The sequence below is a fragment of the Manis pentadactyla genome, chromosome 1 (assembly GCF_030020395.1).
Source record: "Manis pentadactyla isolate mManPen7 chromosome 1, mManPen7.hap1, whole genome shotgun sequence".
In the NCBI taxonomy this organism is placed as follows: Eukaryota; Metazoa; Chordata; class Mammalia; order Pholidota; family Manidae; genus Manis; species Manis pentadactyla.
In genome coordinates this window covers 117,498,425-117,525,136 of record NC_080019.1, presented here as the reverse complement: position 1 = coordinate 117,525,136, position 26,712 = coordinate 117,498,425, and the positions used below count along the sequence as shown (strand labels likewise).

Genomic DNA, 26,712 nt, shown 5'->3' with positions numbered 1-26,712 from the left:
GTACTAGGACAATGCGCACAGCATCACACTTCTCCCCACTAACCATCCGGAGAGAGAAGATTCTTTTGCCATTGAAATATCTTGACTGAGATCAGAAAGGTCAAGTGGAAGTCATCATTGTGGACATTCATATAAATAATAATTTTCCAATGGGAACTGTGAACTCGCTTTGTCTCTTCTATTTTTAAATTCTAATTGCTTCTGATTTTGTTTACGTAGGAGGAGCTAATAAGAACCATTTGCTTCCTAACCATTGAACTTAATGGATCTGTTTTTGGACACTTGTGATTTATTTTTGCACACATGCTCTAAATTGGTGCTAATTACTTTAAAGGATCAGGGTTTCTATTCCAAGAGGGATGACGACAGAATGTCAATTTGCAGTCTCTGAGCATAATGTCCCAATTATCAATGCATTCCAGACCAGAATGGACTTGGCACCTTCTTGAAGGAATTTGGCTGCACTTTTATCAGCCAGTCCTTGGACAAAGCTTCATTAAAACTTGCTTTCTAGTAACTTGCGGGTATGCCTATACATTCCTCTGTCTCAAAGGCCCTTTAGTGCCATATCAATATCCCAAATACCTACCTTTCTGTGTCCAGGTTGAGTATTTGTCCCACACAGCCTTCTTCGATCTCTTTGGCTAAAGATAAATTTTTACTTCCTATCAAAGTCCCAAAACACTTTGCTGATCCCTTCCTCAAAAGCCTTAGCATTTTCTACATTGTATTGTTATTATTTATTCACCTTCTTATTTCCTTTCTGCACTGTAAGCCTTTTAGTGACAGTACCGTATCTGAGTTATCTTCCCCCACTGCATGCTGAAACTTCTTCTAGTGCCCTAGGTATCATAAGCGCTTTGCACATTGATAGGAGGGTTTTGTTTGGCTTTTTATCAAATATCCTACCTTCCCCAGGAAGGTTCTAAGGTAGTAGGTTTAAATATTTATGGAACAAAGGAATGAATGCATCTATACACATGCAAATAAAATCACTGAAGTCTATAATGAATTATATTAAGTGTATCTGGATATACTATATTCATATTTAACTACTATACCTAAAAAAATAAAAATAAAACACTGTGCTATGGGTGATGGTTAGGGGGTAGGGGTAGAAACAAAGGATTTAGAACTTGATCACTACCATGAAAGAAACCCAAACTTCTGATATGGTGTTTGCTCAACAGCAATTTTTACATGAGCACAAAAGATGAAAATCATCCCACTGGGAGTTACTGCCTATATAGAATAAATGTGGACCACATTGTGACCAAGGAGATGGAAACAGAGGAAAAAAGAGTAAGCAGGTCTATTTTAATTGATTCATTTACCATTCAATTATTTATGCAACAACATTTTATGGAGAAATCTCTATTAAGCACTATGCTCGCATTGTAAATACAAAGGTGAATAGGAACATCCTAGTTTAGATGTTTAGACCAGGGGTCAATAAACTATGCCTAGCGAGCCAAATCTGGCTCACCATCTGTTTTTGTGAATAGAGTCTTATTGGAACACCCATTCATTTATGTATTGTCTATGGCTGCCTTCCCTTTTTACAGCAGCAGAGTTGAGTAGTTATGACAGGGAAGCTATGTCCTGTAAAGCCAAATATATTTATTTCTGTCATCTGTCCCTTTACAGAAAAAGTTTATTGACCTAGTTTATACCCTGGTTTAAAAGTCATTAAAATACACTGGAATCAGTGTCATGTGGGGTAAGGATGGGATTTCATGGGTGGCCTAACATAGTCTTGGAAAGTCAAGGAAGGCCTCTGGAACTACGACCATGGGGAAAGAGACTATGCCTTGCTTACTGTTCTATTACAAGTGACTAGAGAAGGCCTGGTACATAGTAGTTGCCCAGTAAATATTTCTCAAATGAGTGACAGAATGAGGTTATTTCTGAAGTAAGAGTGAGAGGATGATTGGAGTAATGAGGAGAAGTGTGAGGGACAGGTAGAGAAGGAGTACAGAACATGCAGAGACCCTGAGGCAAGAGACAACTACGTGCCTTGGAGAGCAGATGTGGTTCAGTGGGAGGGGGTGCACCATGCAGTTCACAAGTGGGGTTTGGAGCAAGCAGAAGAGAAGGCTGCAAGGTCAGAAAGAGTCAGACCAGGAAGGGCTGCTTAAGCCTTATGGTGGAGTTAGTACTTTATCCTGAAGATCATGGAGATCCATTGATAAGTTCTAAGCAGGGCAAACACAAGTTTAGAGTGTTGCTCCAGAAAGAACACTTTGGCTACTTTGTGGAAAATCAATCAAAAGGACAGCAAGCCCAGGCTGCAGCTGTTTAAGAGCTGTGGCAGAAATCCAGGAGCACTAAAATATTGACACTGATGATAGGACTGATTTGAGAGATATTTAGGAAGTAGAGTTGATAGCACTTGGTGGTTGAGTATTGGGGGATGAGGAGTCGGAGAGGAAGAAGTTAAAGATGGTAACAAGATTTCTATCTCAAAAAACTAGGGGAAGGCGTGGCCATTCATTGAAATGGGGAGCACATGAGGAATAAAAGGATAAGAGAAAGGAAAAATATTGGCTCAATTTGGGGTATATGCCATACTTGAGATGCCTAGAGACATCCACCAGGAAGTTAATACATGGGTTTGAAAGTCACCCAGCATAAAGGTCTAAAATTAGGAGGCATTAGAATAGAGAGAGTGATTAAAGCCATCAGAGTAGATGAAGTTTCCTAGGGAGAGTATGTCGAGTCAGAAAAGAAAAGGGTCAAAGAAAAAAATTTATAAAACCTGAACAATGCCAACATTTAATACAAGAACAGAGCTCAAGTGCCTTAAAAGAGACAGAGAAAGTGCAAACAGGAAGATAGGAAGCAAATCAGTACCATTCGGTGTCATGTAAGCCAGGGACATGATTTAGCAAGGGCAAGAGTTTCCAACAACTGGAAATGTCTATGGCGATACAGATTGAGGTAGAGATAGAACCAGGACAAACTGACTATTGCCCTTCACGACAGCAGCTTCAGCAGAATGGTGAGACAGCAGCGAGGCCAAGCAGGCTGAGCCATGAACGGAGGCGAGGAAGTAGACGACACACTGCAGACCATGTGTGAAGGGATTTGCCAGTAGGACAGCTGCTGAGGGTGGCCGAGGCAGCCGTTTCATCTTTTCTTTCTTTTTCTAAGTGCCGAGATTTACTCATCCTTCAACATTAACTGGGAGGAAATAATAATCTCATTTTAATAAATCACTAGGAAAACTTGGCTTCTGAAGATGACCTCACAAATTGTGTCCCACTAGAAAAAGAAAATGCAGTAACCCACTGTGTTCTCTTTTTGTAGTTTCCAGGAAGCTTAGAGTCAAATTCAGTTCCCCCTAAATGTCTAGTAGTATTTACTGCCACTTCCTTCACTTGCTTTCTGTTCTGTTTTATATCTAGATATCTTATTTTTAAAGAATAATGATCATGAGCAGATTCCAGGGCATTTGGTGTACACAACATCTCACAGAGTCCGTCCTCCACTCAGCTCAAATGCCGTGAGTGCCCGCAGTGGCCATGCACTTTGCTCCATGCAGCAGACAAAATGGGGAGGACAACAACAGAGCTGCTGCTTTTAACCCAGTTGAAGAGGGCAACATTGACTGAATTATTATACTCACATTACAACTGTGGCAAGCAGAGTAAAGGAAAGTTCTGGAAGCTCTATAGAATCTGAAGGTTCAGGAGAAGTGTCCTTGAGACTGCAGGATAAACAGAGACTCGGAGATGGCTGGGATAGCCTCCACCCAGAATGACAACTCCTCTTTGGCAATTTCATAAGTGATCCTTCAGCTCCTGCCTGCATGCCTACAGGGATGGGAACCAGTGTTGCCTTTTAGGATAGTGCTAATAATCAAAATGGAGCAGAACTTGGCCCATGTAACCTCTGTCCAGAGGTCTATACCCTGAGCCCACACCAATAAGTTAAGTCTCTCTCTAGCAAGGCCCTTCGCAATTGGAAGATGACAGCAATAAGCCCCCACATACATATACTTAGAGCCATTCTCTCAGTTAAAAACAGGTTTTCCAATTTTCTTTTTTCTGTTTTCAAGTGATGTCATGTTTATAGAGACTTCTGTTTCCAAATATCCATTTGTAGCTTCCTCTATAGAAATAAAACTCCTTGTTCCCATATACAGAATTATAAGCTGGAAAACTGGCTATTTAGAAAAAAAAAATCACATTTTCCAGCTTCTCCTGCAACTAGGTACAGAAGATTACAAGTAAATGTTTAACAGTCAGTTCTCATGGAAGAAAAAAATGCCCTAATTTGTAACTTTTGCTAACATCTGCAGTGTTAACTCTCCCATGGCTGATTTTAAGCTATGCAAATGACTCACTGAACAAGGAGTTGGGATGAAACATACAATTGGCTCTCACACACCCTAGGAGGGGCCCAGCACACCACATGGCAGGTAGGGCCACAAGGTCAAGTTCTCAATGGGATGTGGTGGAAGCCACGTGCACAACTGCCCAGCTGAGCCTTAAATGGAAGTAGAGGACCTCCACTTCCTCTTTTTCTCTGTCCAATAGTCTGGAATACTAAAGTGGTGGAGAATCTATTTCATGCAATGTAGATAAGGGCAACATTCTAGGGATGGCAGAGAAACCAGATAGAAGGAACCTGGCTGACAAATATATTAATGCCACCTGACTAACCCGAATTTCCTTGCAGGTGACTTTTATGTAAATAAGACATTTCTAACTTGTTCGAGCCATGATAATTTAGGGTGTCTTTTAGAACCGCTGAACCTGTATCTTCTCTGACAGAGTCATCCATCACAAAATGGCAACCAGACCACTGCTTTAATATCACACAACAGCCTGCTACTTACAAGGCACAGTGTGAGCAGGTGAATTAGACATGTTCCCTGCTCTGAGGGAGCCCTACCTAGGACAAGAGATGGCATGTATAAATTGCCATGAGGCAAGACACAAGTCATGAGTGCTCGAAGGCAGTGCAGGTGGTCAACCACACAGATCTAAAGGAGGGAGTTATTATTATTAATTTTTATTATTATGAATGAGGCAATATTTTACCCCAACCTTCAAAGATGGTTAGAATTTTGACAAGTAGAAATGAGCAACAAAACATTTCAGGCGGGGGATTGTACTTTCATTCAGATTTGAGATTCCAGTCATTCTGAAAATGTGATCCTTCAGAAAATCTGTAGACTGTTACTTTTCCCTCTGTAATAGAACAAATTAATATTGTAAAACTATGACAAAAATGTTGAAAATAGTAAAGAGAATCAATTGTTTTCTGAGTCTCTGATCCCCCCATTCACAAAGAAGCCCTTGATTGGTTTGTTTCAGAGCATTTTGGTGGATTAATTAAAGCTTTCCTCTAAGTGCTTTCCTAAGTTGTGCTTTCTGGACTTGCTTTGAATTATGAAAGGCTCATAAAGACACTAAAACTTCACTCCTTAACAACAACAAAAAAACTATCATGCAGACTTTTCACTAATAGAAACAGACGGAGCCTTTCCGCTCAGTTTTCCTCAAGGGAAGAAATGATGTTCTCCGCTTCTGCTATATTGCTTCACAGCGCCCAGTCCCGCAGTGAGCACAAGACAAGCCCTCCGGAAATATCACAGAATGTGAGGCTGGGAAGGAAGATGTTGGGATTGTAGGTGAGGAGGGGGCTACAGAAACGGCCTAGAGCTGTGAACCTAAAGGATGGCATATGCACAGGGGTCTGAGGAAGGATTCTTTGAGGTCCTCTGAAGATGCTGGCAGCAAGGAGACTGGGGACAATCTCCTCTCCCCTTTTTTACTCAAATTTGAAATAGATGCCCTGAAGGAAAGTGGTCTTCATGAACAAGACAAAGCTACTGGAGTCCTAGAGTTGGGTCTAGCTTTCTGGTACCTTTCCAAGTAAGCTGATCCTTGTTTTTATTTATTTTTTTCAGTACTGTGTTACCATAAATGTAATAAAAAGAATCCTATGCATTTTTTGACATTCAAATTCATACTGTGTTCTTTCCTCAGAAAATTAAGCACAGGTTGACATAAAGTAGTGGGAACAAAGTCACACACTGAAATTCCAAGCCTTGAAAATGTAAATCCTTTTTTACATTGAAGGAACTAAAAATTTAAAGTTTGGATTTTTTTCTGGCCCATCAGAACATCCAGGTGTTATCAGCTTAGCTTCTCCCTCTCTGTAGAGTGAGAGCACACAAGCCAGGCAGGTAGATCCCCTAAAGAAAAGCAGACAGAACAGAAGAATTCTAATTCCCACGTAGCTTTGGAGGCTAGAGTGTGAGACAGAGAGAGATCCCTGAACCAAGGTGGTGCAGTGCAGTCAGGCCTGCGGGCCGGGAGCCAGGTCCTGTCGGGTCCCGGAAGAAACACAGAAGATTGGGTTCTTGATGGGAGCAGCCATTAATGATACACTTGAATCCCTCTAACATAAGGAAAATTTTTTGTGGAGGAGGCAACATTTTATACTAAGAATCAGGTTCTGGTCCAAACTCGCTAACTTTTGTGTAGCTTGGACAGTGCTTCTCCCTTCTGAGTCTCAATTTCTTCATCCACAAAGTGGATTCTCCTCCATTCGCTGCTAGCAACCTGTGCCTCTTTCAAATGTTTAAGACAACGTTTACATTTCTGAGAGAATTTCAGCTTTTCTGATTGCAATACACTCTGCTTTATCATTAACTTCTACAGTGTCCTGAGAGTTATTTACCTGTTTCTTTTATCCCTTAACACTTGGCTAAATTATTCAGTTCAGAACCCATTTAACCAAACATTATATAAGAACCAAAAGAAGTGATACATGTCACTTTAGTTTCTGCAGTTGGAAGGAAAATTTGCCCATATACTTAGTGAAGATAATATTTATTTGCTTTACTCTAGAGAGGTAGCCACAGTCCATAACTTTAAATTGAGTTTAAATTTCCCTGAACTCTCTCCCATCATTCAGGCCTTTAAAGTTATCCCTAAATTTGGCCTAGAGATTTCTCTGAATTCAGGGCCAACAGTATAGACTGTTATGATCCAAGCCACAGTCATTTTAGGCTTAAATTCTGGGAATAGCCTATTTATCCATCTCCCTTCTCCTCACCATACCCACTGCCCTTCTCTGCCCACCTTACCAAGTCTATTTTCCTGCATAGCAGCTAGGGTGATCCTTTTGAAACCTAAGTCAGATCTTCTCTGCTCAAAATGCTCCAGTGACTTCCTGTCTCACTCACATTTAGAGCCATAATCTTACTCAGGCCCTACCAGGCCCAACAGTCTCCCCTGCTGTCTCTCAGACCTCATCTCCCACCCATTTCTCCCCAGTAAACTCTGCTCCAGCTATACCTGGCTCTTTACAGTTCCCCCGACACTCAGAGAATACTCCCACTACAAGACTTCTCAGGTGATGTTTCCTCCATCTGGAATATTCTTCCCCCAGATGGCAACAGGGTGTCACTCCTTTCCTCAAACCTCTGCTCATATCTCACCTATACTAACTAAATAGTAGCTAATCTTCTGCGCCATTGCTTTTTATCTCCCTTGCCCTACTGTACTTCTCTGTATAGCACTTAACAGCACCTGTTCTATTTCCCATCTGTGTCTTTTTTATCTGTTTCTTCCCATTAGAATATAAACTCTATGGGCTCAGAGATTTTGTCTGTTGAAGTCATTCATTCTTGTATCTCTAGTGCTTTAAAGTGTACGTGGCATGTAGTAGGCATTCAATAGATATTTTCTAAGTGAATATTCAGAATGAGCTACTTTTTTCATACATTGATTATTTTATTTTATTTCATTGGGCAATGTGTACTCTCTCTGACAGAATAATTCAAGTTAAGAAAAAAATTATTTCTTCTCCTCCGATATAAAAACAATGACCACAAAAAATATCAAAAATCCCTCTGAGATCATTAGCAAGCAGGATAAGTTTCAGGACACTGTGGAAGGGCTAAGTAAGTGGTCAACTGGATAAAGTTCAGGAGACTGAATACCCAGAAGTCCTATCCTGTCACCCATCCAATGTCATTTTTATGAAGTTGTTGAGCATGTACAAATAACCAATATTTTCCTTTCATCCTGAGAAACCTGAAAAAATTTTATAAACAGAGGTGCTATGTAACTATGTCATCCATGACAGTGATTATTCTGATGTGCAGATCATTCCTCAGATTATCAGGCCATCATATGATCTCGATTCTATAAATGTTAGCAGTGTCAGGTAGCTTGGCTCAGGTGGCCCTATTCCTGTTCAGCTGGTTGACATGTCTGGAGATGTCGGATACGCATGATGGAGAAAGAGCACTGAGACGAGGGCACGGAACTTTGGTGGAAGATTTCAAATCTGGGCTCAGCCACTCTACACTGGGTGAGCCCAAGCAAACCACTTAACTTCCCCAGACCACAGACTTCTCTTCTGCAAAGTATGGCTCACAAACAATTCCTGGTTTGCCATCTCATGGCATGAAATAACTAACATGAGAATTCTTGAAGTATGTCGGACTCCATGCTAAATATTCAACAAATGACTAAATGCCATTATTTGGGTCCTTAAGCTGATTCCTAAAAAGATGAGTGGTATGTCTAGGTAAACAGTCTCACCTGGTCCTTCCCATCACCAAGAAAATGAAATTAGGGAAGGGAGAAGTGGTTTTATGACATCTGATTTTAGATGGTATACTTAGGGATTTGTTCATTCACCCAACAACGCATACACGGAGCACCTACTATGTGCAAGGTGTTGAACCTCAGATTCTGTTGGAAGAATAGGCTTGAATGTAATCCAGGCCTTGTCCTTAAGATGTTCATACAGAATATGGGGAAGTTTTCACACACATAGTGAAAAACCTCTAATATGACATAGAAAGGGATCTGTCAAAAGAAAGATCCCTGGAAGGAGATCAATTCACATGGCCTTTGCAGTCATTCAGTTCTCTGGGCTTTAGTTCCCTCTTTTGCAAAAGTATAATAATCACACGGTAATTATGAGGATCAAGCAAGGTATTGTTTTATTTAGGTGCTTTGTAATCTGTAAATTGCCATCCAAGAGTCAAATCCTTCTTCCCTCTCTCTTCTCTCCCTCCTCCTTTTTCTTTTCCTTCCCTCTACCTGCTGTTGCTTCCTTTTCCCTCTTCTCTGTTTGCTTTAATAGGAGCCCGCTGTCCATCACTGAGACCGTCTCACAATTAGCTGGCTCTAGTTTGTTCATTAAAGTAACAGCTCAGTTGGAACTCTTTTGATCCAATATGTTTCCTTATTGTATCACATAACGGCTAAGAGTTGTTAGTGGATCTAACCCTTGATGACATCGTTTTGTAGAATGGAATCAAGGTGAATAATGATCTTTATTTCCTAAGGGTTTGAATATAACTGAGGGGTGGGGGAGTTGTTTAAATACAAAATGTAAAGTACTCAATATTTCACTTCAATTAACATTTAGGAACCAGACACAACCACAAATTCTGCGTCCAACCCTTTCATGTTCTCTTTGTCCAGCAAAGCTGTGATTCCCTGGAATTTATGATAGGATATCAAGGATGAAAGGAACCTTAGAGATCAGATTATCCGACATTCATTTTTTACCCCAGTGGTAAACTGAGGCACAGAAAGGAGAGGGATCTGACCAAGGCCATACAACTGAATTAGAATGAACAATCTAGAAATCAGATCTCCTGATTCTCATTCCATTTTTCCCCCTACCCCTTGGGCTAGCCTCTAGGTCCCATGGGTTGGGTAGCCACAGGCTCTTAATCTTCTATAAATTCTTCCCCTCTCTCTTTACCTCTATTTGGACATCCCCTCCCCCCCGCCCCTGCCACTACCCCATATACACCTTCTTTCTGAGTCACACTTTCTGGCAGTTAAGATTCTCAAGTCTTCAGGGCCTAAAAGCCGAAGCTGGACTTGTGTACTGCCAGGTATCATGTGCTCTGTGCCCCACACTCTGTCCCCTCAGTAGACACTGTGTCACTTAACCTTCATGAGAATCAGTGAGGTTGGTCATTATTCAGGTCTTACAGACTAGCCAAGTGAAGCTCAGAGAACTGTCTACCTGCCCCAGGTCATAAAGCTAGAAAGTAGTAGGGCCAGGACTTATATGAGTTTTAAGCCAGCGATGATTACTGCCTTACTGCCCCTTCAGCACAGCCATGCCCTTGGGAAAAGAAAACCCAGTGGTTTAGGTGAATACCAAAGGGCAATTGACTCTTAGCTCTTCTACTGTGACCCTGGACTCCTGAACATTTCTGAATCCTTAACCACATACTAAGCAATAAGAACTAGAGCAAATCACTTTCCTCCCCCTCAGTAAGATAAGTAACAGTGCCTCCCTAATAAGAGTTGTGAAATGTAAGGATTAGAATATATATTGTTTTAAGAAAGCACCAAGTAGTCTGTGAAGGACCATATAACTATCTGGTTTCAACAAAAGAGTCATGCTTTTCTTAATCCAAATGTTATATGTTGTTGTTTACACTATTTTATTGTAAACTTTCTCAAATATTTGATTAAATGGGTAGCCTATAAATAATAAGTGCATGAATAATTAAAATATTTTACTGTATTTTTTAAATCTAACCTCTTACCAAAAAAGAGGAAGTTGGCTGCTAGCTTATAAAGGCATATATATCATTGGGTTGATCCTTTATCCTAGACAAAAAAGTCACTGTAGTCATCTTAACAAATATTGAGCACATGTCATGTGCCAGAGACTGTGCTAGTTACTCTCTTCTTCATCATCTCACTTAATTATCCAGAGGTAGGTGCCACTGTTATCTCATTTTCTAGATGAGGAAACTGAAGCCCGAAGCATCTACATAACTTGACTAAGGTCACATAGCTGTTAAGTGAAAAAGACAAGATTTTAGAAGTATATGTGGTGTGTTTGATATTACTTTATACCACTTCAGTCAAAATAAAGCTTTTTAAAAGTCTTAACTGGTTTTCAGTCAAGATATCCAGCACAATAGAACATAGGCAAAACGTTACATTAACTAGTAAGTGTGTGTGTGTTTGTGTGTGTGTGTGTGTGTGTGTGTATCACAATGGGAAACCAGCAGAAAAGCATAGGAAAATGTAAGCTAAAGAAAACCACTATAATTGGCCATAAATTTTACCTCTGCACTTCTTCACATAGAGTGCCACTGCATGATTACTAATTGATTCATTAACCAACAACTGACTGAGCACTTACTAGGTACAAGGACAAGTGTTCAAGTCTAAAAATTACAGAGCACATAGTCACAGAACCTCCTCTTTGGGTCTCACAAACTCCCAGATAAATTATTAGATGAATGCACTTAAATTATGTGTGTGTGTGTGTGTGTACCACACAACTAAATTACCTGTAGGGTGTGCTCAAAAGTTGGTTCTTATCCAAACTGTCTTATACAACTGTCTAAGGAAAAGAATAAGGGAGAATGTCTGACTTCAGGAAATATGAAAACAGGATTCAGAGAAGATGATGTGTGACTTAAATTGGTCAAGACATTGAGACACAGGATACTTTCATCTTCAGTGGAACTTTGAACTCTTTGCAAAAATATCCAATGTCCTGAAAGATAAATAAAGCAAACTGGGCCTCTGATTCCCCAAGGTTCAGATTAAGAGCCCAACTTCAGGAGGAATGAAAGACGGATCTCTGTTATAAATAACCCCAGAGTTCTGTCAATAACAATTTGTTTTGAAGCCCTTTAAGGAACCTGGGATGAGGCCAGGGAGAGGCACCCACGAGACCAAGCCAGGAGAGCTGGGAAAGATCTATAGCTGATTTCATTTTGTGTAGCACTTACTACTGCAAATCATAGCAAGGGAAGGCAGCCAGTGGAGGCAGAAGTAACCCTGGCTGGAGGGCCTGGTCATCAAAATCTGTCTGCTCAAACACTTAGGCAACATAGCCAGGGCTGGCTGCTTTCAGAATCTTTGTATCCCCCCCCCCCAACCGCTGCCCCTAAGAAAACAGAAAGTCTTGGAATTAGAAGCCATGGCATTCACACCCTGGTCCAACAAAGTGTCAGCTCTTGCCACAGGCAGGTTACCTTACTTGTCCATGTGAGTCTCCATGTCTCCACATGCGGCCTGCTTCTTAGAGCTACTGAGTTACTCAGGTGGCACACATTGGGATGTGTGTTAAAGCACATTGGCAGGTGATCAAATTTCCCAAACATGAAGGAATAAATAACTTAATATCTAAAAGGTCTGAATACAGATGTCCATGCCAATCCACAGTTGAAAACAAAACTAAAACTAGAGAATGATGCACAGAAACCCACATATGCAGACCAGCTCTACACAGAAGGGAGCCCAAACATCTCGACTGGTTTTCAAAGTCCTTCCCAAGATATGTCCAACCCTTTTCCCTAGGATTGTCTCTCTATATCCCCTTTATGTCTTTTGTAGTCCTGTCAGTTTAATCACCCAGTGACTAAGGAGCTCAGAATATGGGCTAGTTCTTTAATGCCTCCATTTATCTCAGGGGCTATAGCGACCTCCTGGAATGCCTTTCCCCTGCATTTCTACACGTCAAAACCTACTTAAATGCAGCCTCCTCCAGGAATGAAGCCATCTCTGATTTTCCCTGTTGTAAATCGTCTCTACTTAATCTGAGCACCCCTAGCATTTTTATTTGTAGGTCATATTCTAATAATTTATATTCTTACGAGTTTTTCAATTCTTGAGAAGAAGGCATGTCTAATTCTTCTTTGTTTTACCTACCAAGGAAATAATAGCTAATGACTAAGATTTACTGAGCACTGAACATGTGTGATCTCCTTTAATTCTCACAGCTAACCGAGGGTGTTGATACTGGTATTTTCCTCATTCTGCAAATGAGGAATCGGGCCCAGAGAGGTTAAGGAAGTTGCCCAACTACACAGCTATTAAGTGGTGAAGTCAAGTTGGAAAGCAAGGATTTCCAGTCTACATACATGGTTTTAATATCCATGTCTTCACTTACTGTATGCTCTTAGCATAGGAAGTACTCAGTAAATGCTTATTAATTGAGTGAATGAGCAAATGAATGAATGACGAAACTGTTAGTCTTTAAACCTGAATGTTCCCATCCTATGCACAGATTCTGTTTCAGGTAGTGGCCACTCAATGAATGTTTTCTGAAGGAAACACTAGAACAGATGTCTGGGGGGCACTGCTGAGTTTAGGGAGCTCTTTAAGAGGGGTTACTGACTCGTTCTTTCAACATTTACTTTCCACTCATTCATTCCTTCAACATCTATTAAAAGGCTTCTATGTACTGGGCAGATGGTATAATAAGAAAGAATAAATCAGACACTAATCCTGGTCTTCAGGTGCTTAGAGTTTGGTAAGATGAGAACTGACTGTCTTTTTTTTCAAGTCTAAGATGGAGCAGACACTGGTAAAGATAATTCAAGCTCAGGGAATGACCAACATAACATTCAGAGGTGACCAGTAAGGTGAGCCTAACACTGAACATGAAGAAGCCTCTGCTTAAAGGGGAAACTTAGCTGAAGATCATGAAGAAAACTGGATGACTCACTGCCAGAATAGGAAGCTCTGTCCGGTAAGGAAGATGGTGGCATCAAGATGGCAGAAACCACAAATATCCTGCTCGAACATTCACCACAGCAGACCTCCACCTTGCTACTTGGCTCCTGTCTGTGGCAGGGAGGACCTGTCTCCTGGCCATGGCTTGACGGAGCCAGTGCAGCACTGCGGCAGGAGACCCTGTGTGGAGATCGGTCTCTCAGCGTTACTGCTTCGCTCTGAACAAAGGCTCCTTCATGTAGCAGCTCTACAAACTTGGGCATATAAAAAAGTGGAGCTAATAACATTTTTTCTTTTACTGAAGTGTTGTAAAAACCAAAGAATTAATCTCTAAAGTGCACAGAACCATGCCTGGCTTATAGGAAGGACTCACTAAATGTTAGCCATTTTCATTGTGCTTCTCTCATTGACTCTAATTGTTTGTATATTTGAACTGAAAAATTTCCAGTGAATTTTAGAAGAAAAATAGGATCCATATATTTCACTTGGTTATTAAATAGGAGTATAAAACATACTTCTTGCATCTTATAAACAACTCTGTTCCTAAGATGACAGTTCTCTCATCAGCCCAGGGGCTGGTTTCTCTAAATTGCATATAATGGTCCTCTGCCGCAGAACTCCAAGCAGATCATGATGGATCAAGAACTAGCAGTTCTTATGATGGGGATAATTTTGATATATTTCCATGCAGATACAATTAGATAGTGTTTGCAGTGTATTTGCTTGTTGTGTATTGATATTTTAAAAGGCATGAGAGAATCCTTATTCCATGACTGGCCACCTGGGAAACCAGAAGACGCTGCTCATCCCTCTGTTCCATAAAACTTTCTATAGCACCTGTTCCAAAGCCTGTTGGAGAGACCCTACCTCTCTGCACATACTCAAATTCTATCACTGATGATGAAGAGTAGAGCCCCCTACTAGGTGTAGGGAGACCTGTGATTTAGTCCTGACTCCATCTCAAAAGGGCTGTGTGACCTTGAGTTGGTTGCCTCCTTTCTCTGGGTCTCAGTTTCCTAGTTTTAAGATGAGGAAACCAGATCAGATTTCTTCTAGGAAATTTTCAGTTATAAAACTGAATTAGGACCCAAATCTCTGATTCTCTGACCTTAGCACAGGTTCCAGAGGAAGGACACCTACAGCATTGACCAAGGTGGGAGTAGAGATGAACCGTTCACCTGTCCAAAAAGGTATATATTGACCTGATTTTCACATGTTCTCCTAAAAACTAAAATCAAAGCAGATCAGACCAAGTTCTTTTCCCTGTGGCTAGGAAAGGATTTCCATACAAGGCTTATTCTCAGTACCTAGGACTGTCCTTTATAAGTTTTTCTCTAGTCCTAACAATAGCCATGCACCATGTGCAGCATACAATCTTGTCTATTCACTCTGCTAACCAAAGACTTGCATGTGATCTGGGGTTTGGGGTATAGTCTGTGCTCCTGGATCCTGTTTGCACCCGTTGAAGTCACCAACCACACACAGCCCTAAATATCTTTGATAAATGCTATCTTGCTGTGGTGAATCTTCCTATAATTAAACCAATAAATAAGTCCAAGTTTAAACTTTTAAACCTGGCAAGCCATGGAATGGGTCACATTAGGAGGCAGAGTGTTCCCAGCTTGGTGATATTTAAGAAGGAGCTTGAAGGATACTTTGTTAGGTGGGTTATGTTAAAGATTCAGATATGGAATGATCTCTAAAGTCCTGAATCCAACAATTATATGATTTTCTGGTTCTATCCATTTTTATGAGGCTAATTCTGGGAATGTGGGCATTGAGCTTCATCTTTATATTAAAAAAGAAAAAGAAATGAGTTGTTCAACACTGTTAAGGAAAAAAGAGAAGCCAACTCTGCACATGGGATAACTGAGTTTTTTAATACTAAAGAAACCAATATTCCAGGATTCTGAGCCATGGGGTTCTGGGTAATAAATTTTGATTACATATGGATGGCAGCATTGTGAAAAAAAGTTCAGTAAAGGTAACTGATATGCCTAAACCTGGACTTGACAAACAGGAAAGGAAAGATCACCTTCTGGTATTTTCTGTGTTACCTGACAATTACCTGTCTGCCCCCTTTTCCCTGGATCCCCTGAAAATCCTTGGACACAGGTTGGTTTGTGCCCAGGTCAGTGCCCGTGGCACAGAGGATTGTTCTATGATTTAATCCAGTCCTCCTCCTCTTGGCACGCTGCCTACTCCAACTCAAAAGTTAAAGGGTTGCACTTCCTTAAAATGTAGTATTGCCCAACTGAACCTGCATCAATCAACTGATTAGTATAATTATACATGCACTGCTCAGGGCTCAACACTGTCTAATGACCGCTGGCTTTGTCTTACACCAGGCTGCTCTTTCCTTGATCCAGCTGAGAATTGACTACTTGAAAGGCCTGCATCGAAGACCTGAAATGCAACAGGGAGAGCACCGTGTCAAATTGCCATAGTTGTACAAGAGGCAGAACGAGGAGCATCTGTCCAGATTTGGTAAGACAGCTGAGCCTCAGTTTGAACTGTGGGGTGTGGAGAGTGACTCAGGAGTTAAAGAATGGCATAGGAAAGGAGCTACTGAAGAGGCTTCCTGCCCTGACCCTCTTCTTGGTCTTTTCAGAAGGCCCTATCCCCTGCCTCTGCCACTTCATTTCTCTGATTCCCAGAACTCACCTTGGGTATGTGTTGATTTGCTGGCTGGATTAAGGAGTAGTGTGGTCCAGTGCTGGTAGGCATGGCAGCTTGGTCTCTGCAGATCAAGAAGGGTTCGCTGTCTTTACAGGACTCACCCTGGCTTCAGGTGGAACACAAGATGGGAAAGAGGCCCATCCCTGGAAGGATTGTACCTGAAAGGCCAGGTCCATGCTTGTTAATGCAGGGCAGGGTGTTAAGGCCTGGCTGCCTGCAGTGTCCTCTCTCAGGAACACAAATGCATGGAAATACCACTAGCTGGAGAGCCGAGCTCATGTTTCTGTTCCTGCCTGCTCCTGTCTGGGGTTGCTGTGACCTTCTCTGATTGAAGAAAATGATTTGGCTCTAAACTAAATTGTAAGTCTCATTAACCATTCTTCTTCCAAAGAATGCAATTGTCTCTCTCTTTTTCCGCTCTCTTCTTCCTTTGCCTCTGTTTTCCTTTGGATTGTTTAGGTTATGGGTATGTTCAAGTGGGGGATTTAAATGTTTAACATGGTCACCAGAGAAGCCCAAATATAAAGGTTTTGAATCTGTTGGAGAAAAAAGGGAAGTGAGATTGGCCATTGGGTGAATGGTGACATCAAAGAGAAGCCCATGTTCTGTTCCACACAGTGTGGCTAGCATTTTTGACTCCAAGAAGAGAATTAAACAACAGAGCTTTCCAGGAATGAAATGATCTTTTTTCCTCATCCATTTGAAATGTAAGCATTTAACACCTGGAGACCAGTTTCACATGTGGAAAGGCCTAATGCTATGGAAACTAACACTAAAACTGTAATTAGTGAAAATAATTACATACAAATGTTTTTATACTCACTGTGTTGAGCCTCTGAACAACACAGCAGGGTTTAAAAGGACAAATATGAATAGTATCCCCATTTTTCATGGAGGAAACCAGGACAGAAAGTGAAATGCCTTGCCCAGGGTCATATGCCTGATGGCTAGAAGCATCAAAACATTGCCATTTTTCTGACTTCAGGCTCACTGTGTTTTTTCTCTACACCTTGCTGCCTCTTCCCACACAATAACCTTTTAAGATGAAATCTTTAAACTCCAGAATTGGGCCCATGGAGTTACTAGAAGGACAAAGAAAAATGGAGGTTTGTAAAGGTTATATTCTCATTCTTCTTTCTCTGTACAGTCTCTGAGTATCAAAGGAAAGGATTATTGTTAAGAATGCTTTGAAAATCCACGGCCCATGATTACTTGACTAATGCCAGTAATAAAATCCTGTATATCAAAACCAGTATCTTTTTGGTTTTCCTTGGCTCATTACTTGTCTTAGCTGAGTGGCCAGCTATGTGTGAATTTACTGGTAGAAAGGTTTTCTGGGAGCAACGGCCAGTTACAAGGTTTCTGTTGAGATCCAGGAGCAACTTTAGGCAGGTACATTTCTGTTATCAGTGACAGGGACAAGATGTAGAGCGTACATGAGTTGGCGCGTCCAAGAGCTTTGTCTAGAGGAGTCTAGACTCTTGTCACCACCTGGATCACCTCTGAAATTCTGGGGACAGAAGTGATGATTGTTGATATGAAGCTGGGTCTGCTGCAGTGGGCAGTCCAGGATCTTGGGGAAAACTAACCAATTTAGTGTGCCTACCCATGGGAGAAATTTCCTAGTTCCTACCAAATCAGGGTAAGATTACAGGACCCTTCTTCTCCCCTCTCCTCTTCTCTCCAGCATAATCAGCATCATAGCATCAACTCTGGATGGGACTTTGGAGAGATCAGGTACGGTGGGGAGCACACTTAGCTAGGAGTGTGAAGACGCTGCTTCTCTCAAGGCTTTCTGTGGTTGTAGACAAATGATTGACTTTGTGGGTTTCAGTGTCCCCGTTTATCAAATGGGGTGTTGGACTACATGGCCTTTGACACTTCCAGAACTGATGTTCTTTGATTCTACCTAAAATACCCAATTGTGGTCTGAACACGCTTAACCAAGAACGTCAAAAGATGCCGGGTTTCTTGTCTTTGGTTGCCTCTCTCTTTGTTGCCTGGGGGATGGTGGGCAGGAGGAGCAGTGCCTCCTTCTGCCGTGGTGGAGGTCACACTGTGATGCTCAGCATCCCCTCCCTCTGCTCCCTGCCGACCCACCACAGTACTTCCCTCTGCCAGTGACCTTAGCTTCTGGCAAATGAAACACACACACACACAACAGGAAATCTCTTCTGTGGAGGGCTCTCACCACAGAGAGGAGAAAAGGAAGACATGGAGTGTGAGAGCCAGTCAGCAACCTTGGCAGGCCTGGCTGACACCCCAGCTGGGTTGCTGTTCCACACCACCACCATGCTGAATACTTCTTTTTTCAAGCTGTCACTTAGAGAAGATAATATCTTCTGCTCATGACTCTCTGAATCTGGAGGATTAAATTTACTCAACTACATGAAGGAACTATCCACCCTGCATTCCTATTCTACATCCATTCTAACTCCTTTTCCACCTCATTTCTTTCCTATAATTAGCTTCATAATTATAAGTACCCTCCATACATTCTCTTACAGGCTTTTAGAGAAAACAAAAAAAGTTAGGTAAAGCCATAAAAACAAATGAACAATAAATATTAGCAATTAAATAATCTCTGATTTGAGTACCATTTAGTGCACAAAATTAGAAAGCAAGTAAATAAAAGTAAAAAAAAATTAAATCTCTCATTAACCCGTCACTCAGAAACAGCCATTGTGAACATTTTGTTGAGTTTCATTCCAGTGTCTTTTCTATATGCATATTTACTAGTAATACTTTTTCACTGGTTTTTCAAAGGGGTTTTGAGGACTTGTCACTATACACCTTTGGTCTTATATCAGGTGTGTAAGATCTAAGTCCTATAATTCCACATCACTTGTAGTAGTTCTCTTTCTTAGTTGAACCCTGGTTGATACAGAGTCAGATCTGCTTTTTGGTACTGGCTTCCCCACCTGGACATATTCCAGAATTGAATTTTGAAGCATTGGACAGAATGTCCAAAACAGCTCCAGGGTTTTTAAAAAGTCAGTTATTGACTATTATATTCAACATTTATTGAACATCTTCTGTACATGTCAGACATTGTGCTAAGTAATTTACACCTATTATATTACTTAACCTAATTCCCTGGGGATAAGTATATCATTGTTCCCACTTTATAAGTGAGGGAACTGGGGCTTAGGAAAGTTCCCTGGCCCAGTTGCATAGTTAATACGTGGCAGAGTCATGAGTTAAATCCAGACCTTTTGGTTCCAGAGTCGACACCAGGAACTCAAGGTCACTCACACATCAAGCTAGAGAGGCCTCACCTATTGGTAGAGGGCAGGGTCTTGGGGCAATCACGTGTACTCATCTCATGAGACAAATCCTGACACAGGGGTACTGGAGTGAGACTGGGCTCAGAGCCAGACAGACAGTCCTGCTCTTCCAGCACTCCAGCTATGTGACCCTGGAAACGTCACCTTCCTTCTGAGCTTCCATGTTCTCATCTTTAAAAGGGGATAATGGTATCAGTATTAGAGGTCATGGTAAGGATTAAGAACGGTAACCATAAAAGCCCCTGGCATGTTCCCAGACATATAGTAAATGCTGGCTGACTATAGTTGAACCTGAATCTGAGCAGAATGTTTCAAGTCGAGACCTGATTTTTAGTCTTGGACTGAACACAATTGGTCTGTGATTTTGAACAAGACACTCGAGCCTTTCTCAGAGGTGACTGGACTGGATGTTCTCTACATCCTTCCTAGGATTCTGGGCTTTCAGTTGGTCTTAAGAAGAAGGAATGTGGCAGATGATGTCTCCCCTACTCAAATCAGTCTGAAATGAAGCCAAGTTCTCAGAGTAAAGCATGTTTCTCCTTGGACCCTCTGCTCTGTGGATATTCCAGACTAGAGCCAAGAACTTAGAGGTTTCTGAACTGTCTGAGTTCTGAGGAAAATCACAAATATTTCTTAGAAGGAATGGGTGTGGGCTTTGACTGCCAGGATGCTATTGTATTTATTAGCTCTTCTAGGAAAGGAGGGGTCACTGCTTCATAGGTTTCCCAATGATGAAAGAAAGTAACTCAACTTGCTCCAAAAAATACAGTTGGGAAATCACAAAGACAGATAATTTCTTGAGTTGCTTAGACTTGGTAATTTTGTGATTCAGCTGTAAGACAACCAGTCAAGTTTTAAGTGAAGAGCTTCTAGATACTAAGCACTGTGGAGAGGGAAGAAGGAATATGAATCTCACTCTAAAGATGTCTCTAGGTCTGCCTCCATCAAGGAAACATTAGCCAGAAGTTGAGGAGGTAGACAAGTTTTGTCAGGATTTCACCAATAGGATAATCAGGCATTCTCTTGTCTCTGTGGCCACTCATTCACCCTGCCTGGGCCTCCTCCTGTCCCAGACCTCTAACCAGCATTGTGGCCCAAGGGTCGTCTGGACCTCTTCTTGTTCTGTGCTCGCTTCCTTGGGGATCTTACTCAGTTCCATAGTTTTAATAAAATCTTAACACTGATAACTCCTAAATTTCTATCTCCAGCTTAGATTTCTCTCTGGAACTCCAGACTCAGAAACCCAGCCACTCATTGCTCTTTGACTTTTTGCCTTCTCTTACTGAAGACATACCAATGGCAGTTCCTGATGCACCTCTCACTCTTTCAAATCTGCTCCACCTACAGCCTCTCCTTTTTTGGTAATTAACAATTCCATTTGGAATAGCTGCTCTGACCAAAGGACTTGGAGCCATGCTTGACTCCTGTCTCTCCACAATCCACATCCAAACTACCAGTAATGCTTCTGGCTCTGCCTCTGAAATATACACAGAATTCAAACACTCCTCACCAATTCCTAGTCCAAGCCTCCACCATCTCTCTCCAGGATTATGGTAATAGCTTCCTAAATGATCTCTATGCTCCCACGTCACCCAACTCCATAGAACAGACAGAAGGATTCTGTGAAAATAAACTCTAGATCCTGTTCAAGTGCTCAGTGGCTTTCCATCTTATGCAGAGAAATAAAAAGTCTTCCCAATGCCCAATGTGATGTATACCATGCACCCCCTTCCTCTCTGCCCCCCTTCATTCTTCTCTAGTGGTACCACAGGGCTGCTAGGCTCCTGGCCATCACTCGAACACACTGGCACACTCTGGCCCGGGGCCCAAATGCTTGCAGCCCCCTCCACCTGGTGCTCCTGCCCCTGATATGCAGGTGGCTCTCTCCTTGCCTCTTCTCAGTCTTTCCTGTAACCTGCCCAGTGATGCCTTCTCTAACACCCTATCTCCCGCAGCATTTTGCCCTCATACATGCCCTGTCCCTCTGCTGTGGTTTTTCCCTTTCTAGCATTTACTATGTTAAAAACTCCTGTGCATGTTTACTATCGAGTTTATTGTCTGTGTCTCCCTGCTAGAAGGAGACCCCAAAGGACGGTGGAGCTCAGTGCCTGCTGGCTTTTAGTAAATATTAGTTGAAGAAATGGGTGAGGCAGTTGGGCAAAGCCTTTCTAGAGGAACTTAGATTTTAGTGTTGCTCTGAACCATGAGGATGATCTGAGTGACCAGAGGCCGAGAAAGGGGTGCTCAGGAGAGAGAGAGACACTGGGAACAGGTCAAAGGGAACCCAGTGGGGAAGGACCACGCTGAGTCATTCTCCATCAGCCTTTACTACCTGTTTTTTTTCTCTGAGAGTACCTATTTTCCATCTTTCAGAATATAGCACAACTCTCATGGCTGCTTGGAATGACAGAAAGCTCATGGGTGGAATACAGAGTCACAGACCTAAATCTGGAAGTGTGGCCCTGGACTAGCCACCTCTCTGACCCTGTGCTTGCTCATCAGTCAAAGATGGATGATGACCCTGGCTTGTGTTCTCATGGGACTCTTGTGAAGATCAAATGAGGCAATGAGTGGAAAGTGCTTCACACTCTGAAAGCTGGAAGATTATAGCAGGGATTGGTGAAATGCATAAGTGTGTTGCTGAAATAATTACCCAGACTCCCATATAGATTATCTACCTCAATGGCAAGGAAAGGGGGAAAGAGGAGGCTCCAAATTGGTGACTAATTGAGAAATCCTTTATCTGGGCTTTAGAATATAGGACAGACACAGCAGAGGAGACAGGAAGGTGTACCTTCCTGAGGACATGGAGAGTGTCCGAATGAGGTGTTATTGATTCCCAAGTACCAGTGCCTGGGGATTACGTCTTCTCCTTTCATCCTCACATACATTTGTGAGCTGGTGTCATTGCCCACCACTTTAGAGGTAAGAACAATGAGGCTCAGGGAGGTAAAGTAACCTACCCAGGGTCACCCAGGTATTTGGTGTTAGAGTCAGAAGAAATCAGCTTTGTTTCAAGAATCTATGCTCTCTCCATAGACTGCCTTTTCAGAGACCTCGGTAGAACTAATTCAGCAGCTGACCTCACTGCCTCTGTCACCTGAATTTGGGCAAGTGAATAACACATGAGTATAACATCAGGGGCCTAGGCAGATAGCACACTCTGAGCTATTAAAGGTCATTCTAAAAGTTACAAAGAAGGTCTATGTGCCTTCTGTGAATCCAAACCATCTCTAGGCCACTGCCTTGTGGTATGCATGCTTTCTCATGGCAGTACATGGTTACCAAAATTTAGAAGAAACCTGGATTTTGTGTAAAATTTTCAATAGAAGAAGTAAGAATAATAGAGCTGGAAGCAAAGCCTACTGGTCCTCCTAAGCATCAGAAATTGTTTTTAAAAAGCAGTGGTATAAGAAATTACATGACTTTTTGGATGATTAGAAAGCCCAGTCTAGATTTTAACTGGTGACACTTCTGCAGTAACTTGCCAGTTGCCTGCCTCATAATGATGCTTATTCAGTGTTCGTTGCCTATATGCATGTATAACATGTATGGTAATGGGGGATGGCTTTGGCAATTATGTATATAGACTCACTTGGATAGATGACGGGTGTACAAATGGATGAATACTAAGCCCAGAGGTCAGAGAAATGAAAAAAAAAAAGCCTGTAACAGTGTATGGGATGTTGACAGAATACTTGCCTTAAAATCTTATGCACAAGAAAGTTTTTTGAACACCTACTGGATGCTGGTGGAAGGAAATGAAAGGCATCTCTCTTTGTATTGGTCTCAGATAACCATAAGAAATATATATAGACAACTTTAAATAAATGATTTTTGTAGGTAAGAGCTCCTTGGATTCGGAGGCATGGAGGACTGTTTTCCCTATGGTGCAAAGCACCAAATTACAGAGTGTTTTGAGCAAAGGAGTCCTGGGTCATTGGACGCACTTAACTATTTTAGATTGCAAAATTGAGCTGCATAAAAGAGGATTTCACAGTGATTCACAGACTTTTAAAAGCATAAAAACATCCCCTCCCTAGCCCCACTGTTTTCTGTAGTGCTGTGGAGACCCTGAGAAATAGGTCTTTGCAAGGAAGCAGAAAACTTAATGAGATGGGGAAAGGTCAAGAGCATAAGCTTTGGATTTAAGTCAACCAGGATTGGAAACCCCTCCTCTGATGATTAGTTCTTTGATCTCAGGGAGGTGATTTCCATTCAGAACCTCTGACTCTTGACGTATGAAATGAAGACACCTGCCTATGTCCTCTGTCAGTGTGAAATACCATTATGTTGTAAGGGGTTCAGTGGAGTAGCTGGCTGAGAATGGTTCCCTTCCTCCCCATACCCACAAACACTCCATCAGCCCCAAACTTCCTCACACCCCTTGGCAAGGCACTTACTACCTCCTCCCTTCTCCTCATCTACCATGTTCACGTGCTGGACCACATGATCTCGAAGGTTCTATTAAATGAGTCTAACCATCTAGTCCTATTATTTTACCAGATGGCTAGGATAGCTGGACAGCTCATCAGTCTACTTTCTGTACACCTATGTTAATGAGCCATTAGTGTGTTTTGCTGCACCAAAGAATTCCTTGAGGTACCAGTTGCTCTCCTCCTTTACCTATGAGCAAACCAAGGCAAAGGCACAGACAGACATCCTCCTGGACCTTTGGTTTGGCATCCAGCTTGCCAGGAAATCTCTTTTGAAAGGCTTGACAACATCAGTAAAAAACCAGGCCCTTCCTTCTATCCATGGCCTTGAAAATCAAGTGGAAACTTCCCATTTTCACTTGCCATTCTCCCTCCTCTTGCGCTTTAGTCATCTTATCTCTATTCGTTGTCTCCTTTTTATGTTGCCATTCCAGGCTCAGATCCTGACTCTCCTAAGAGCCTTAATCAAATCCAGAAGGCAGCAGGACTGAACAGAGAGTCTTCAGTACCTGGTGCCCAGACTGAGCACGCACAAAGCTGGGGCTTGGGAATCCAGCCTTTGCTGCCTGAGGCTGTGGGGCTCGCTGTGAATTTTTTCTGCCTCTGGCCTGGTTGTCTTTCTTTGGCATTTGAAATACTTGTCACTGGATCCCTGTTTCAGCCAGAAATCTATTCTCTAGCCCCTGATTTATATTCCCACCAGAGAGCCTAGAACTCTGCCCTACACAGTGGGTGCTCACTGACCTGGGGAGGGCGCCACCAACCAGTGCGGTCCCAGATTGCATCACAAATTTCAGCAATTGCACCGAAGGCTGGCCAGCCTCAAGTGTTTGGTCAGTCTTATTCCCAGCCTTTCCTTACAGACCGACAAAGCCCAGTTCCAACTAATACCTAATAACACAATTAGATCTTTGGAAACTGAAGCCAGGTTTCATATTTAAATGTTGACTTTCACCACACAGGCAAGGTTGGCCAAATGCAGGAGTGACTGGAAGATTTTGGCAAAGAGATTAATTGGGATTTTTCCATTCTCAAAGAAGCCACATGTGCTAATACACAGGTAATACTCCATCCTCAGGGGTTCCCAGGGACCAAAGAGTAAGCAAAGCATGAAACTGAAAACCAACATGCTTCACAGGGAATCAGGAGGGTTGTCAAAAAAAAAAAAAAAGTCAAATAGAAGCAGAATTGAACTATTTCCTCTTTTGAAATATAACACCACCTACCTCTCAGGGCTACCATGGGGATGAAATTAGAACATCTATGAAATGGCCAGCAGAAGGCTTTGCTCATATGGAGCAATTAATATGTTTAGTTAATACTACAGCCTGGTAAAAGGCACTTGACTGAAGTTAAAAGACCAGGTTTTGAACCTCACTGCTGCATTCAGGGTCCCAGTTTTCTCATCTTCCTAATTGGAATAATAATCATGGGATATGGTCACAGGGTCATGCTGAGAAAAGTACATTAAGAATGGTTGTGAAAGCTGCTTGCAAACAGGACAGCTTTGCAAACAAAAAACAGCCCTGCTCGGTGTGTGTCTTTGCTGCAGCTCCTCTCTTCATATGAAATGCCCTCCCTCCCCACAGCCCCCTCCTCAAGCTACACTCAAGTTCTTTCTGCTCACCGCTCATTGAGAAGACTTAAATCTCTAGGGTTCAAATCCATCCCAACTCCACTGTTTGTTAGCTGTTTGACCTTAAATAAGTCACTTGACCTTTCCGTGCTTCGGCTTCCCATCTGCAAAGTGAGGTTAAAAGCACCAACCATTCTGTAAGTTTGCTTTAAGGATTAAGTTCACAAGTGTAAAGTACTTAGAAAAGTCCCTGCTGAGTACCATATATATGTTAGCTCTTATTATTTTAAGGCCATGCTTATTATTTTGATGTTTACTTCAAAGATATGTTCATTCTTTTACATTCTTTTATTATTATATTCAAACTCCACCACTCGAAGAAACTTTCCTAGATCTTTTGGTTTGAAGCAGTCACTTTCCCATAGTCAACCAAAGCATATTGGTTGTAGCTCAGCAATAGCCCTCGTCATCGCTGTGTGTTTGCTGGTTTCTTGGTCCTGCACTGGCCTTAGAGCTCAGAGTGGCAGAGGCTTCCTCTTTTGCTCTGTACACGTGGTAGATGCACATTAAATATTTGTTGAATTGGATGGAAGTTATGCAAATGTACACATGAATAAACTGAAATATACTGGACAATAGCTAATAACAATCTCCATGATGACTGCATTTAAAAGACTGAACACAGTCTCAACATTAACACCATACCTCACACAGAGTATGTGCTCAGTAACTGTATTTATTTGGAAGGATGGAAAGATAACGAAAAGTGCATAAGGGTCAATGAAAAGTTTCAGTGTATTGGGTCCTTCTCATCGGAAACATGTATTAGATGGCTAAGTTACTTATTTTGGGTATCGGGGCTGGATTAAGATAAGATATCAAGGAGAAGAAAAGTAGCCTCTGACCCTCAGGCACTGACATTCAAGAAAAGAGACAGTCCAGCTGCTAAATAATGACAGGGGCCATAGGTGCTGAGCTAAGCAAGATGGAGCTGCATAGGACTGTGCCTTCTGCAACTCAGCCACTGCTCTAAGGCCTGGACCGCCTCTGCATCAAATGGCCCAGGTGTGTTCACTTAGAATGGCTACACCTTCTTTTCAACAAGCAGGGAAACAGGGGAGAAGATTCAAGGAAGAAGGGAGAAAATTAGTTATGAGAAAATTAGATGGTGATTTATAAAATACAGTGAGACTATAAAATACAGAAGGTGACATCATGAGCCACATCTGTGGAATTATATAGGGGAC

The 26,712-nt window shown here is 41.9% G+C and overlaps 1 protein-coding gene across 1 annotated transcript in view; it reads left to right on the top strand.

Annotated features, from left to right (window-relative positions):
* Positions 1 to 15,880: 15,880 nt before the first annotated feature.
* BCL6 (BCL6 transcription repressor) overlaps positions 15,881 to 26,712 on the top strand; it is a 47,897-nt gene continuing 37,065 nt past the window's right edge. The window contains exon 1 of the mRNA XM_057501023.1: positions 15,881 to 15,974. The gene's annotated coding sequence lies outside the window, so the exon portion shown is untranslated. The remainder of the gene's footprint in view (positions 15,975 to 26,712) is intronic.